The sequence below is a fragment of the Macrotis lagotis genome, chromosome X, assembly GCF_037893015.1.
Source record: "Macrotis lagotis isolate mMagLag1 chromosome X, bilby.v1.9.chrom.fasta, whole genome shotgun sequence".
NCBI classification, from domain to species: Eukaryota; Metazoa; Chordata; class Mammalia; order Peramelemorphia; family Peramelidae; genus Macrotis; species Macrotis lagotis.
The window spans coordinates 1,774,881-1,791,908 of record NC_133666.1 but is presented as its reverse complement, the minus strand read 5'-3'; the positions used below and the strand labels follow the sequence as shown (position 1 = coordinate 1,791,908).

Below are 17,028 nucleotides of genomic sequence, written 5' to 3'. Positions count from 1 at the left end.
AGATTCATCTTCCTGAATTCAAATCTGACATCAAACCCTTATTAGCTAGGTGGCTCTGGACAAGTCATTTAACCCTGTTGGCCTCGATTTCCTCATCTGCAAAATGAGCTGGAGAAGGAAATGGTAAACCACTCTAGAATCTCTTCCAGGAAAACCCCATATGGGATCACAAAGAATGGGATCCAACTCAACAACAATGTCTTTTTTATCATTTTAATGGGCATGAACAATTTTATTCTCTTAATTTAAGAAGCTAATGATAATTTTCCTTAAAGATGGGGTTGTTATAAAAATGTGCATGCCCTTTGATCCAGCAATACCACTACTGGGTCTATACCCTGAAGAGATCATGAAAAAGGGTAAAAGCATCACTTTATAGCAGCCCTGTTTGTGGTGGTAAAGAATTGGAAACTGAGTGAATGTCCATCAAATGGGGAACGGTTTAACAAACTGTGGTCTATGTATGTCGTGGAACACTATTGTTCTATTAGAAACCAAGAGGGACGGGAATTCAGGGAAGCCTGAAGGGATTTGCATGAACTGATGCTGAGTGAGATGAGCAGAACCAGAAAAACACTGTATACCCTAACAGCAACATGGGGGTGATGACCAACCTTGATGGACTCGCACATTCCATCAGTGCCACAACCAGGGACAATTTGGGGCTGTCTGCGATGGAGAGTACCATCTGTATCCAGAGGAAGAACTGTGGAGTTTGAACAAAGACCAAAGATGATTACTTTTAATTTAGAAAAAAATAACCTTAATCTTATTATGTAATTTTACTATCTCTTATACTTTATGTTTCTTCCTTAAGGATCTGATTTCTCTCTCAACACATTCAACTGAGATCAATGTATACCATGGATACGATGGAAAGAACAACAGAATGCCATCTGTGGGGGTGGGGGAAGGGAAGCAAGATTGGGGGGGAGAAATTGTCAAATTCAAAATTAAATAAATAAATTCAAATTTTACCAAAAGGCCAGGGTGGTTGTTTAATTGGCTTGTTTGTAGCTCTTTTACATAGAAACATCTACTAACAATCTACGTATAGGGATTTTCCATTTGTGCTGAAACGTTTTCTTACTGCCACTTATGTTTTATTCGGAAAGCTCAAAGATGAATCATGGGGTGGAATACTGAAATGCTGCTATTTTTTAAATGTTAAGTGAGTAAAGGAAAATATCCATGAGAACTGTTACTTGAAAACCAGAACTTGGTTAGTGATAGCAACCGATAGAATCAGCATAAAGGCTAGCCAAGCCAGCGGAGCAGCATTGTCTCTCTGCTAGAGCAGATAGGGTGGGTTTCCTGCCAGGCTGGCTGACTTTGATGACCATTAGGAAGTCTGGGACTGGTCAAAGAAGAATACATTCTGGGTGAGTCTGCCTGACTTGGGAAGGGCTGCATTGTCTGGGTTTCCTGAAGAAAATGTTCCTTGACTTGACATGTCCCTGTGTCTCTTACCCCAGAGGCAGTAGCTGACAGAGAAGGAGCTGGGGGAGAGTGTGTGGCACCCATGCACCAATATCCTCCTCCCCCTATGGTGTCTAGTGGCCTATGAAAACACTTTTTGCCAGTCCCAATGGCTGAGGGGAAAAAGAATCTCCAAGATGGCAGAGTAAAACAGCCCAATTCTTTCATACAACTTCTCTGTTAAAAAGGAAGAAAGAGCACCAAACTGATCAATGATGAAGAAAAAGGAGAAACCAAGGCAAATGTATTTTCAAGTCCATGTCCATACAAGGCCACTAGGGGAAGGGTTCAACCTGAAAAGTCTATCTTAAGGAGATCATATCAGGGAGGCTTTTCAGCACACAGAATGACCCAGGAAAATGTTCAACTTCCGCTACATAATTGAAGGTAAGAAAATGGAACCTGGACACTTGGAGCCTGCAGATGGGTCACTCTGATCTCAAATTGAGGGTCAGGAGCTTTGGGGTTCAAGCAGGGGAGAATAAAGCACAGTCATGGTACCCCTCCTGCATCAGATCATGCACTCAGAACCCATTGCCCTAAGCTACCTCTGGGGCCCTGGAACACAGCACTCATGTTCCAGAAGAAGCAGTGATAAGACCCCAGATCAAACAGGTCAGCACCAACAAAGGAGCCATCATTCCTTCCAGAAATGTGGAGCCTGAACCTCATACAAAGTCCCTATTCAGTAAGTAAGACTGGAAGATAAGTTAACAAAAGAAAGCACCATGTACAAAAAAAAAAAAAAGAAATGGTCATGGGTCCTCAAGACACCAACCCAGAAAAAGAGATTAACTCCATAGCATCTCCAAGCAAATTCTCAGAGAAAAAAAAATGGCTTCTCCCCATGTACTATAAAAATAAAAGATAGGAAGCAATAGTTTTTAAATGATATGAATAGAGGGAGAGTTCTAGAGGAAAGAAAGGACAAGAGAAATATACTCAAGTCACCAACTCTTTGAAAACTGGATTGGACAAAACAGAAGTGAATGACTCCATGAGACAAGAAATTCTAGAACAAAGTTGAATGACTGAAAAAAGAGTAAGAAAATGTAAGGCATCTAATAAAAAAAAAAAAAACAATTGACCGGGAAAAGAAAAATCATTTAATAATTACCAGACTAGCTTATAAAACATGACACGCACTCACAAAGACTAGATTCCACATTTCAAGAAAACATGAACAGAAACTGCTCAGACCTGTTAGAACCAGAGGGCCAAATGAAAATAGAAACCAGTCTTCTCCTGAAGGAAACCCCAAAAGGAAATCCCCATGTCTATCACTGCCAAAACCCAGACCTTTCAAGTCAAGAAATCTACTGAAAACAACTAGAAAGAAGAATTCAAGGACCAAAAAGTCACAGCCAGGATCACCCAGAACCTGGCACCTACGACTACAAGAAAACTTGGATTGTGCTATTTCAGAAGGGAAAGGATAAAGGTTTGTAACCAAAATTAACTTATCTGGAAAGACTGAGCATAAGTCTATTAGGAGGAAAAAATGGATCCATATCAAATCGGAGAAGAGAAATTTTGAAACTCAAGTACAAGAGTCAAAATGAAATTAAAAGTAAATGCATAAACGTGAAGTAAAGAGACTCTGGAAACATTAAACATAGTAACAGCAATATCATATGAGGAGGAATTGTGAATGACTTAGCTTTTCCCAGCAATGCAATAATCCAAGACAATTCCAAAGGGCTAAGGATGAAACATACCATCTGCTTCCAGAGAAAAGACAGATACTTACTGAATACAGTCAATTTTCACTTTCTTCTTTCATTTTCTTTTATTCCAGTCTTCTTATACAAAATGACTAATTTGGATATGCTTTACACAAATGTGCATGTGTAACCTACATCAGAATGCTTACCATGTTCAGACACGGGGAAGGGGGAGGAAGGAAGGGAGAAACAGAATCTGGAACTCAAAACTTAAAAAAATAAATGTTAAAAAATATTTTAATATGTAACTGGGTGGGAGAGGGAGAAATAAAATATACTTTAAAAAAATGTTAAAAGACACCAACATACAAAAAAGTAAAATGCATATGAACCTTTGTGAAAATTGGGTTGGTCAGTCAAATAGCATTTATTAAGTGCTGAGTGTGTTCTAGGTACTTAATTAAGCATTAAAGGTACAAAGAAAGTAAAAAATGAAAAAAATGAAAACTAGTCCCTGTTTGTGCATAAGAACCAAAAAGAGCTATGTCACCAGCTCCACCAGAGGCTGGTGCTGGTGTTCCCCCTTCATTGTCCAAGAGGACTAATGTTGTCAGGCTCCTCCTCTCCTCCAGTTTGTCATGGCATGGACAAGGGAAGCCCTAGGGGGCTACAGTTGGCAGGTACTGTACATTGGGAAGTTTCAAGGGCCTAGAGGGAGACAGTAAGACAGAGGATCAAAGAGTGTTTTTATGATGTTTGGATGATCTTAAGAGAAGAAAAGGGAAAAGGAAAAAAATAGAAGGGAAGAAAGAGGGAGAAAGGGGAAGAATTTCTATTCTTTTATTTAATTTTATTTATTAATCAATTTATTTATTCTTCTAACTATATACAAAGATAGTTTTAAACCATTATTTTTTTGTTGTCTTTCTTTTTCTTTTTTTCCATTAATTTAAGGTAAAGGGGTTAAATGACTTGCCCAAGGTCACACAGTTGGGCAATTATTAAGTTTCTGAGGCCATATTTGAACTCATGCTCTCCTGATTCCAGGGCCAGTGAGCTTTATCCACTGCACCACCTAGTTGCCCCTCAGCCATTAATTTTTGTTAGGTTTTGAGTGTCACATCTTTCTCCTTCTCTTCCTTTCCCTCTTCACTAGATAGAGAGATTTCTTTTGTAGGCTATACATGTGTAACTATGTTAAACATATTTCCATCTTCATCATGTTGAAGAATCAGAACAAAGAGAAAAAAACATGAGGGGGGAAACCATAAAACAAATTTAAAAAATTGAAAATAGTCTCCTTCAGGATATGATTTCTCTTTTATCACATTTAACTTAGATTAATGCATACCATGGAAACAATGGAAAGAAAGACTGCTTTCTATGAGGGGTGGGAGGAGTAAAGCGAGATTAGGGGAAAAAATTGTAAAATACAAAATAAATAAGTAATTTTTTTAGGTTTTTGAAAGGCAAATGGGGTTAAGTGGCTTGCCCAAGGCCACACAGCTAGGTAATTATTAAGTGTCTGAGACCGGATTTGAACCCAGGTACTCCTGACTCCAAGGCTGGTGCTTTATCCACTACGCCACCTAGCTGCCCCAGTAATTTTCTTTAAAAAAAGAAAGAAAATAGTCTGTTTTGCTCTGCATTCAGACTCCATACTTTCTTCTCTAGATGTGCCTGGCATTTTCCTCTCAGGATTGTCCTTGATCATGGAACTGTTGAGAGGAGCTTAGTCCATCACAGTTGATCACAAAATAATATTGCTGTTAATATATATAATGTTTTCCTGGTTCTGCTCACTTCATTCAGCATCAGTTCATGTAAGTCGTTCCAGGCTTTTCTAAAGTCTGACTGCTCATGATTTCTTACAGAGCAATAGTAACTCATCATATTCATATACCATGATTTTTTCAGTCATTCCCCAATTATTTGCTATCTTAGAGCAGGGGAGGGAAGGGTGAGAGGGAGAAAACTTTACAAATGCTGAAAACTATGTTTTTATATAATTGGAATAATTAATTATTTTTTTAAAAAAGAAAAATAGTAAAAATCATCTGGATGAACCCAAAGATCAAGAATCTCAGGGTAATAATGCAGAAAGTTGGGAAGAAAAAAGTTAGTCAACAAACATTTATTAAACACTTGCCCTGTGCCAGGCATAGTTTTAAGCACTGGGGATACAGAAAGGAGCTCCCAATCTAATAAGGGAGAAAGACTACAAGCAAGGGAATATGTAAAAACAGGAGAATTAAGAGGGGTCGGGAAAGGTTTCTTGTAAAAGACAGAATTTTAGTTGAGACTGGAAAGGAGCCAATAGATGGAGATGACAAGAGGCGCACTCTAGTATGAGAGGAATGCTAAAGAAAATACCCAGAGTCAAGAAGGCCAGCTAGGAGGCCAGCTAGATTTAAGAGTACAATATGGGGGTGGGGGGAGTTGTACTTCTCAAAGAGGACAAAAATAACATGGGGTCAAGGTACAGTTTATGCAACTGTGGCTAATCAAACCAATGAGTTTGGAATGCTGTACCACAGGTCAAGCACAGAGTCCAAAGGAACATTTGGAGTTGAAATGGCTCTGAATTGGTGCATTTCATGTTTCTTTTGATATACTGTAATTCTGCTTTGCTCATAGAGCATAACACCTTCTTTAATGTGGCCACAATTGTGCTGGGCATAGGCTGCTCATGACATCTCCCATGTTGTAAATCAATTGCAAAGTTCTTCAGAAAGACCATGAGAATGACCTTGCATTGCTAGAGAAATTTGTATCAGTATTTAAGAATGAGAGTTGTTGAAAGTGAAAGAATTCACATCTAGCCTTGGAGTTGAAATAAGTCAGGATTTATTTCATAAGCCTGCAAAGTTGAGAGAATATGCTAGTAAATCCTAGTAAGGAAAGGAGGAAATAACAAAGTTTTAGACAGAGCTGTCTGAGAGTAAGGAAGGAAGGAAAGAAGGCCATAGTTCTCCAGAAGCCTAGGTTGGGAGAACCTAGCTCTAGTTTAGAGAGAGAGAAAGAATATGCCCATTCTTGTACAGTGAAAGAAGGGGGAAAAGAGCTTCTCTTCTAGGTACCCTGACTTAAATGTCCATAGTGGATTGGACAAGGGTGGTGCTTGGGAAGCAGTTTAGTACCTGGCTCCCGGTACTGTCCAACATACATACCACAGGGGGCAGTCCTCCAAGGACAGGCCAAAAAAGCATTCATTGAGCATGGGCTAGGTACCAGTCCTTCCTGTCCAAAAGTGCATGACCTTTAAGTCCAATATGTCATTTCTGTGAAAGATGATTGTCACGCTTACGTCATCAACCATAGCCAAGGTCAGAGTGAAAGTAAAGGGGAAGTATTTTCCTCTGCCCATAATTCTCTGCATCACTTGTATCAGAAGACCTCAACTGTGAGTGCTGGTCTTGTGTGAGTTTTCTGTAATCAGTCTTTTGAGGTAAGCATACTTTAGACATTAAACATCATGGCCAGCCCATCACAGTTACATTCTCTGCAATACAGTTTGAATGTTTGGCAGTTTAGGATCTTCTCCTGCCAGGTGATCTTCAGAATCTTCCTAAGACAATTTAAATTGAAGCCATTCAGTCTTTTGGCATGGCACTGGTAGACATTCCAGGTTTCATAGGCATATAGCAATGAGGCTGGCACAAGGGCTCTGTAGACCTACAGTCTGGTAGTCTAATACCTCTTCTCTCCCACACTTTCTTTCATAGTCTTCGAAATAATGAGCTAGCTCTGAAAATATGAGTGTCAACCTCATTGTCAATGTGTAGCTCCCTGCAAAGTGCACTACCAAAGGAAATGAACTTATGCATAGCATCCAAAACTTCTCCATGTCCTGTAATGAATGGTTCCACACATGGATGGTGTGGTGTTGGCTGATGCATTACCTATGTTTTCTTGGTATTCATTGTTAGGCCAAAGTTAGAACAAGCAGCAGAGAATTGATTCAGACTTTATTATATCTTAGCCTCAGAGTTTACATTAAATATACAATCATCTGCCAACAAAAAGTCATGCACCAACTCACCTTACACTTTAGTCTTGACTTGTAACTTTGTCGTTAAATAATTTATTGGTAGTGTAATAGCTGACCTTGATACTGTTTTTATCCTTGTTGCAGGTATATGAGGAAACTGTAGAAAATATACTAAAAAAGCATGGGAGCAAGCACAAAGCCTTTCTTCATTCCACTGTGACTAGTAAAACTTAAGGGCACCATCATTATCCAGAATTCAAGCCTGTATCTCATCATGAAACTGATATAAAATATTGATGAACTTCTCAGAATGGCCAAATTTATTTTTATTTTAATTATGCTTTTTTCCAATGACATTATAAAATTTTCAGCATTCATTTTTTATAAGATTTAGAGTTTCACATTTTTTCCCCTCCTTCCCTGTCCTCCCCGCTCTACATAACATCAAGTAATCTGATATGTTATACAAGGATTATTATTATTAGTCATTGTTGTGGAAGAAGAATCAAAACAAAAAGGGAAAACAAGAGAAGGATGTGTGAGCTCAGAATTGTGTGTAACACCATTGGTTCTCCTTAAACAGAATAATCAGAAGACCCAGACCAGAGAACACAAAAAGGAGTTTATTTTCTCTTCAAGAAGACGGCACGACCTCCATAATCTAACATGAGTTACAGCTCTAGGAGGAGTGCAAAGTATGAAGGCATGCAAGCTTCTTTGTATCCTAATCCCTAACACAGTCCCATCCCTCTGGCCCTCTACCTATTGGCTAGATAGCTGGGCTCACAATCTTTCCATGAATATCTAGTTATTCAAAGCATTTGAAGCCCTGTTTGTATAATTATTCAGGTTCAGTTTTACTCTATCAGAGAGATAATTATGTATCCTTCCATATATGGGCTCAATCAGCACTGTATAATCTTTGTTAACACCTGACCTTGGGGAAGTGAAAACTTTGCAACTCTTTTTTTTAAGGGTTTTTTTTTTTTTAGTTTTTGCTAGACAATGGGGTTAAGTGGCTTGCCCAAGGCCACACAGCTAGGTAATTATTAACTGTCTGAGGATGGATTTGAACTCAGGTACTCCTGACTCCAGGGCCGGTGCTCTATCCACTGCACCACCTAGCCGCCCCCCAACTTTGCAACTCTTGCTGACATCGCTTTACAAAAAAAGAAGACTCATTTAAACCATAAGGGGGGGCTTCACTCAATTTTGGTTCCACTCCAGGACAAAAATATACAACAAATTTTAAAAAGTTAAAATACTATGCATTAGTCTAGGGCAGGGCTGTCCAAAATGTGCATGGGTGATTTTATGCCACTTCCTGTGGGTTTACTAAATGCTTCAGTAAATGAAGCTAAGCTATCACAGAGCTCTCACTAAAATGTCAAATCAAAATATATTGTCTATTATTTAAATAAAAACTTTTAAAAGGAAGACTGGATAGCTCTGGTCTAGGGCAACCAACTTTTGCTGTAATTTTCCACAAGCCCTCATGACTAAGTATGAAATAACCCACTAATATCTTGTGCAGCTCTTTGTTCTGTTCCTGGCATTTTTCTTGGAGTTGTAAGGTAGCAAACACCATATCATGGCTTGACTTTCAGGTAGCCCAGTAATCTTTAAATTGTCTCTTCTAGATCTGTTTTCCAGATCAGTTGTTTTTTAATGAAATATTTTGTGTTTTCTTCTAGTTTTTCATTCTTTTAGTTGTGTTTTATTGTTTCTTGATTCCTCACAAAGTCCAAATCAACCATTCCTCAACACTTTGTGAAGCTACACTGGCTTGGTGTAACCATCTTCCAGTTGAAGGATAAGCCCATTAAGGAGGACTCTGGCAAGAATCTTACCAGCAATGACTAAGAGAGAAACCCTTCTCCCACCCCCATGATTGTCACAAAACAATCTATTTCCCTTTTCCTTATAGAGATGGACAGTGAAGTCATCATGGCACTCCTGTGAATTACCTCCTCTTGCTGTTTAACATGGAAAATTTCTATAGTCAACTTTTGCATAGATAGTGGACCCCTTGACTTATAAATCTCAGCTGGAATAGAATTAGCACCAGGTATTTTGCCACAGGACAGGAGTCTTAATGACATGCAAAATGCTTATTCAGTTGGAAGTTTCTCTAGAAACCTGGAAAGACTTGCACAAACTGATGCTGAGTGAAGTGAGAAGAACCAGGAAAACATTGTACACATTAACAGCCACATTGTGTAATGATCAACTGTTATGAATAAGAGGATAACTCCTCTCAGCAGTTCAGTGATAAAAGACAATTCTTTAAGACTTGTGATGGAAAAGGCCATCCACATCCAGAGAAAATACTTATGTAATCTGAATGCTGACCAAAACAGACTATTTTCACTTTTTAAAACTTGTTTTTTCTTTTTCTCATGATTTTTTTCCCCACTGAGTTCAGAGTCTTCTTCCACAACAAGACTATTATAGGAATATGTTAAGATATATGTATAACCTGTATCACATTACTGGCTGTCATGGGGAGGGGGCAGGGAAGAAAGGGGAATAAAAAGATATGGAGGCTTACAAAAAGATGAATGTTGAAAACTATCTTTGCATGTAATTGAAAAAATAAAGTAAAATAAGATTCAGCCCCCCCCCCCAAAAAAAAATTTCTAAAGCACATATAGTTCTTTGCTATGATCAGGAGAGAGACTTTCATGATAAAGAAGCACAGGAGCCTTGAGAGTGTTAGCACTACCCTACCTCAGAACACTGGTCCCACTTATAGCCAGCCTTACCAACTGCCAAACAACTGACACTTGCTAGGGAGTCAAACCAGCCTAGCATGAAGACACCCTGAGGGAAAGACACAAGTCATACTACCACTACCACTTCAACTACCCTCTTTCCAGCAGACCCTGATGGAAACAGCTGTAGTTAAAAAAAATATTCTATATGAGCTTTTTGACCACTTTTCATTAAGACAAGTCACATCAAATAGTTGGAGTCTTCAAAATCATGCTGCAACATCAGTTTTGTTCTTACAGCCTTATGGTTATCTGGTGAGTTTCTTCTCTGTCTGCAAATTCCAATTAAATTCCCTAGTATTTGCTGATCAGGATATTAATTTATGTGATATAGATCTTCCCCATCCCCTATCAGTTCTGGGACATGTAAATTTTTACATTTTCCTTTGCCCTCTACAAAATTTCAAATTGACTCATCCTACTGATAGAAATATAAAGTTGCTGAAAATGTTATTTGGGGTCCTTTGGTTTTTGTGTACCATGGGACTGTGCTCCAAGAATATAATAATCCAGTTACTAAAACACCTGCAGATTGATATGTATGAATCCCTATCAATGAATCCCTGAAAAATTTTTATATCAAATTGATGAACCATGAAAGGATAGCAATAGATTAGAAAGATCAAGCCTTCCAGTCCAGAAGCCTTCTAGTGCACACAAGTTCAGTTTACCTCTGGAAATTTCTGAGCAGGGACATTCTACTAACTACTAAAGTTACTTTTCCTTCTAGAAAATCAAGAGACAAGTTACTGTTCTGTGTTCTTCTCTGCATTGTCTGTTTGCCTTTTCATAGTCAAACAAGCCTCTGATTGACTTATTTGACTTGTTTGGTTGATTGTCATTTGTAGTTGCTCTTTTCCTTGGCTACTCTCCCTGTCTAAATTCATGGGGAGTCTTATTCTGGTCTGGATAAAAACTGACATAGAAGCAGAGGCTTTGATTGGCTGGTAATCAATTTTGGACTCTTACAATTCTGGTCTGTTTAGTTAAAAGAAAACGAATAGGACATAAACCTAAATTCTATATTAGAAATAACTTTTGGGAAGGGAGGCTAACTTGACTTTCTTATTGGGCTGTCATTTGTAGATTCTGTCGAGTCTTTTTTTAATTAATTAATTTATTTATTTTGAATTTTACAATTTTTCCCCTAATCTCATTTCCTTCCCTCGATCCCCCGAAGAAGGCAGTCTCTTAGTGTTGACATTGCTTCCATGGTATACATTGATCTCATTTGAATGTGATGAGAGAGAAATCAGATCCTTAAGAAAGAAAAAGAAAGTAGCAAAGAAAGATAGCAAAATTACATAATGGTTTTTCCCCTAAACTGATCTTTGGTCTTTGTTCAGACTCCACAATTCCTTCTCTGGATACAGATGGTATTCTCCATCACAGATACCCCAGAATTGTGCCTGATTGTTGCACTGATGGAATTAACAAGGCCATCAAGGTTGATCATCACCCCCATGTTGCTGTTAGGGTGGACAGTGTTCTTCTGGTTCTGCTCATCTCACTCAGCTTCAGTGCATGCAAATCCCTCCAGGCTTCTCTGAATTCCGGTCCCTCCTGGTTTCTAATAGAACAATAGTGTCCCAAGACATACATAGACCACAGTTTGCTAAGCCATTCCCCAATTGAAGGATATTTACTTGATTTCCAATTCTTTGCCACCACAAACAGGGCTGCTATGAATATTTTTGGACAAGTGATGTTTTTGCCCTTTTTCATCATCTCTTCAGGGTATAGACCCAGTAGTGGTATTCCTGGATTAAAGGGGATGAACATTTTTATTGTCCTTTGGATGTAATTCCAGATTGCTCTCCAGAAAGGTCGAATGAGTTCATAGCTCCACCAACAATGTATTAGTGTCCCAGATTTCCCACATCCCTTCCAACACTCATCATTGTCCTTTCTGGTCATATTGGCCAGTCTGAGAGGTGTGAGGTGGTACCTCAGAGATGCTTAAATTGGCATTTCACTAATAATTAGTGATTTAGAGCAATTTTTCATATGACTAAATATTGACTTTCTTGATCACTGAGTAGTCAAGTAGGTCTAGTCTGGTTACAATCAGACATAAATCTCAACTCTGTCTTTAGTGTTCAGTGATCTAATAAATCTGGTTTGTGGCAATTGTATACGGAATCAGAAATTCAATCAATAAGTAAACATTTTTAAACACCTACTTTGTGGCAGGCACTGTGCTAAATTATTCTTGGTAGGATCTATTCCTGATACAAGAGGTCCAATCTGATTAAACTCTGAGAAAAAGAAAAATGCACGATGAACCTCCTTGATGTGGAAAGGATTTTTTAAATTGAAATTTCATTTCGCTTCACTTCGGTTAAATACCGAATTCTCTTAGTTCAGGTTGTTTGTGGTTGCTGCAGTTCTGATGCTAACCTCACCTTCCTACAACTCAGCCACTTCCACTAACCCTTTGGTAGAACCAAAATCGAAAAAGACTTTCAAGAACTTGTAAGAAAGTCTGAGTACTTTATTTCCATTCTTTTGCTCCTTATTCTGGTCAAGTTAGGAGTATAAGGAAAGGTGGCAGAGTGGGGAAATGAGCTTAAGAGGAAGGCTTCTCCTTTGTAGAAACTAAGTGAAAGAAAATGTGTTTACTGTGCATTAAATTTCCATGAAGATATGGTTTGATACTGATGAAAGAGCCTAGTGGGTTTGGGGGTCAGGAAACCTCTTAAATTCATGATTTCCTTCAGAATAGGAATGCTGGGTAACTTGCAGACTGAGGTCTCACTTTTGCAAAACTTTATAACCCCTCTGATCTCCAGGGAGCTTCCATTTTGATCTGGGGGAAAACTGGAATGGTATGGTGCTCATTTGCAAAGCAGAGATTCTTTAGATGAAGGAAACTAGTTCTGAGAATAGTTTGAGATACCATTGGGAAAATTACTAATGTGAGGGATTGAGAAAATAATGGTAAATTGTTAAGTAGATAGGCCTTTAATCAAAGTCCATAGGCAAAAAGGGAAAATAAATTTTAAAAATCTTTGGATCTCATTGAGACCAAAGAAGAATAGGAATATTTCTATGCCTGTAAATCTGTGAACCCTATTTGGTGATATGCTTGCTACAATGAATTTTGAGGTGTCTCACCAACTCTAAGTTTTATTTCAGCTATTTAGATACTCTTATTGCTATTGGAAAATAGCTGGAATCATAGAATGATTTAGGTTCTGAGGGGCGGAGCCAAGATGGCGACAAGAGAAGATCATGTCTTAGGCGCTCTCTCATAAAACTTATAAACTAAGAACTCTAACTAAATTTTCCAGAGACAGAACCCACAGAGGGACCCAATGAGGCAATTCTCCTAGTCAAGGTAACCTGGAAAAGAGCAGAAATAAAGGCTCTGCTCCCCGGGGCTGGAGGGGTGGCCCACCAGAGGGAAAGAACTTCAGCCTCCCAGAGGCAGCCCCAGGGCACTGGGAGCTGCAGCTCACAGAAGCAGGGGAATTTCCTGACCTACGTCCAGGGGAAGCACCTGGCACAACTTGGGGGACCAGAGGGAATACTGGAATACCTGTTAAAGTCATGATCAGGAAAAGAGCCTTGACATCATTTTCAAAGAATTACTACAGGAAATTTTCCCTGATATCCTAGAAGCAGAGGGCAAAATAGAAATGGAGAGAATCCACTAATCCCCCCCAAGAAAGAGATCCCAAAAAACAACCCCCAAGAATATTATATCCAAGTTCCAGAACTCCCAAGTCAAAGAGAAAATATTACAAGCAACCAGAAGAACACAATTCAAATACCATGGAGCTGCAATCAGGATCTCACAGGACTTAGCAGCAACTACATTGGAAGCTCGTAGGGCTTGGAATATAATATACCAGAAGGCAAAAGAGCTTAGAATGCAACCGAGAATCAACTACCCAGCAAAACTGAATGTCCTCTTCCAGGGAAAAAGATGGACTTTCAGTGAACCAGGGGAATTTCAAATGTTCCTGTTGGAGCTGAACAGAAGGTTTGATCTTCAAATACAGGACTCAGTGAAGCATAGAGATTGGAGGAGAAGGGGAAAATATGAGGGACTTAATGATGATGAACTGTATGTATTCCTGCATAGAAAAACGACACTGATAATACTCATATGAACCTTTTCAATTAACAGAGCAGGTAGAAGGAGCTTTTATAGATGAAGCACAGGAGAAAGCTGAATTTGAAGATAAAATATGGTGTAAAAATGGAGTCAATAGAAAAAAGGGAAATGTAATGGGAGAAAGAAAAAGGAGAGGGGGAATAGGCCAAGATAGTTCATATAATAAGATTTTTCTTTATTCCAATGAGCTATTGCAATGATATGGAAGGGGGAAAGACAAGGGGGAATGAGGGAATCTTCGCTCTCGTCAGAGGTGGCTAGGAGAGGAAACAGCATATATATATATATATATATATATATGTATACATATATATATATGTATACATATATATATATATATATATATATATATATATATATATATATATATATACTCAATGGGGTATAGACATCTGAGGGGGACATGGGGAAGGGGTGGGGACGTGAATGAAGGAGGAGAGGATGGACCATGGGGGGAGAGTGGTCAGATATAACACATTTTCTTTTTTACTTCTTGCAAGGGGCTGGGATTGGATGGCCTGTCCGGGACCATAGGGCCAGGTGGATGCTGGGCCTAAGGGGTGGTAGGAGGGGCTCAGGGCCTCTTGGCCCCAGGACCGGGGATCTGTCTGCTGCACCACTCATCTACCGTACAGCAGAGTCAGAGTGAAAGGAGAGAGAAAATATAGTACGTGGTAGTGGAGAAATATGAAAGAAGGGAGTTGTGATCAGCAATGGCAATGGTGGAAAAATATGGAAGTAACTTTTGTGATGGATTTATCATAAAGAACGTGATACATCCATGACAGAGTTGGTGGTGTTGGAACACAGACTGAAGCACATTTTTTATTATTATTATTTTGGGGGGTGCAGGGCAAATGGGGTTGGGTGGCTTGCCTGGGGTCGCATAGCAGGGTGATTGTTGGGTGTCTGAGGCCAGATTTGGACCCGGGTGCTCCTGACTCAAGGGCCAGTGCTCTGTCTGCCACCTTGCCGCCCCTACTATTATTACTATTTTATTTTATTTTGGGTCTTTTTTTCTTTTTCTTTTTTTGGTTTTTGCAGGGCAGTGGAGTTGGGGTGGCTTGCATGTCACACAGCTGGGTGATTATTGGGTGTATGGGGCCAGATATGGGCTCGGGTGCTCCTGGCTCCAGGGCTGGTGCTCCATCCACTGTACCACCTGGCCATATGTACAATTATTACTATTATTTTTTAATTTTATTTTTAATTTTTTTCTCTCCCCTTTATCGCTCAAGCGAGTCTATATTTTTTGGGGGAGGGGGTATTTTGTTTACTCTTAAACGCGAATATTTTATTAATGTATAAAAAACATTATTTGTATAAAATGAGAATAAATAAATATTAAATTTTAAAAAAAGAAAGAAAATCATAGAGTGATTTACATTTGGCAGAATTCTCATGGGTTATATTTGCCAAGTAAAGCACTGGCCTTTTCCCTTCTCTTACAGAATAAAGAAAGCTGTTTCCTTTGGCCTTGGATAACTAAGAAACATGGAGTGCATTGAGTAGATAAGTCAAGGCAGGAGTAAGAACTTGTAAAAAGAGAAAAAGTAATCAATAGTTATTGTTAAACATTTTAGTCAGAGATTCACCTAAACAAAGTCAGAGATTCACCTTGACTAAGCATTTCCACATACATTATTCATGTTGAAACAGGGTAATTCTGGGCACAGAGAAATGTACACTTTTGTACTGGAAAAAAAATCCTGTAATTTTTTTTGTATTGTTTTTGTCCCTGTGAATTAATTTCATCATTAGCAGTAAACTCAATTTAATCCTAAACCACTCTGGACCCAACAATAGTTAGCCATGTGCCTGACCTTGATCACACCCTGAGGGCAAGTGAAGCAGATTCCACCTAACTACAGCAAAAGCAGTAATCAAGCCCTTGGAGTAAGCCAGTAGATTTTACTCCTACACCAGTGTTAATCACTCTTTACATTCCACTTTCCATTTCTTCCACCACAGAAAGTGTATTCAAAGAGGGTCTGACCCTCAGGCTCTCTTCCTTTTCTTGTGACTACACCCAGGCTACCCAGTTTCCTTTCCCCTTCCTTTCTCCATGTGGGACTCATGTGGTCCCAGCCCTATTTAGCTGGATCCTTGTTGATCTAAGCCCAGGCACTGTCTCATGGCTGTTTCCCTTTACCCTTTAACTGTCTCTTTTTGCTTAACTTTGTTATCTTCTTAGAAACTCACCTTTTTTGCCTTGTTAAAGAACCATAGTATGATTCCTCACGTGGCTACTCTTTCTCTCATTAGAGATCAGTGATTTCCTGCCTTCACTTTTAGCCTTTCTTTCCCTCAGCTTCTGCTAATCACAGCCTGCCTTTAAGTCTCTCCCTTTAGCTCAGAGAAATACTGAAACTCACTATCTGGCTGCTTCTCCAAAGAATCTGACTCATGAACTTTTTGTAGTATCATGTAAATTTTTGTGCAACCTGTGAATTAAAGTCTATGACTTTTCTTACCCTCCTGAATCAGAGAGCCTGGTGATTTCTCCACCCAAAATGAAACACAGCTGTCTTTCTTGGATTTCCCAACCCAAGTTGCTCCAGCAGCAGTGTCACCTTTTACAACACCATCAATATGTTTCATCCAGTTTACAGCTGAACAAGATGAGGCTCCCAAGAGGCAGAGTAATGCTGACATAGTTTTATTTTTTTCCCATACACTTTCAGCAGTTCTATCTCCTGTCAACTCAATAGCACAGCATCTGTTTGTCTCCTATTCTGTTTCCAGCTGTTCTCTCAGTCTCAATGTGTCATTGATCCATTTCCTTTTCTGGTCCCAAGTGACTTCATATCACCTATACTACTACAACTACTACTACAGTGAAAGTCATTGTTAGGCCATCATCACGATTTGAGGACAGGTCATAGATGTAGTTTGGACTTGGAGTCAGGAAGACCCAAGTTCCAGTCAGATCTCAGACACTAGCTAGGTGATCCCAGGCAGATCACTTCAGCTCTCTTAGCTTCAGTTTTCCCATTA

At 39.1% G+C, this 17,028-nt stretch overlaps 1 long non-coding RNA gene across 3 annotated transcripts in view; it reads right to left on the bottom strand.

The window, feature by feature from the left end:
* Window positions 1-17,028, bottom strand: part of LOC141500689 (uncharacterized) — a 42,283-nt gene that overhangs the window by 20,641 nt on the left and 4,614 nt on the right. The gene's annotated exons all lie outside the window — the stretch shown is intronic.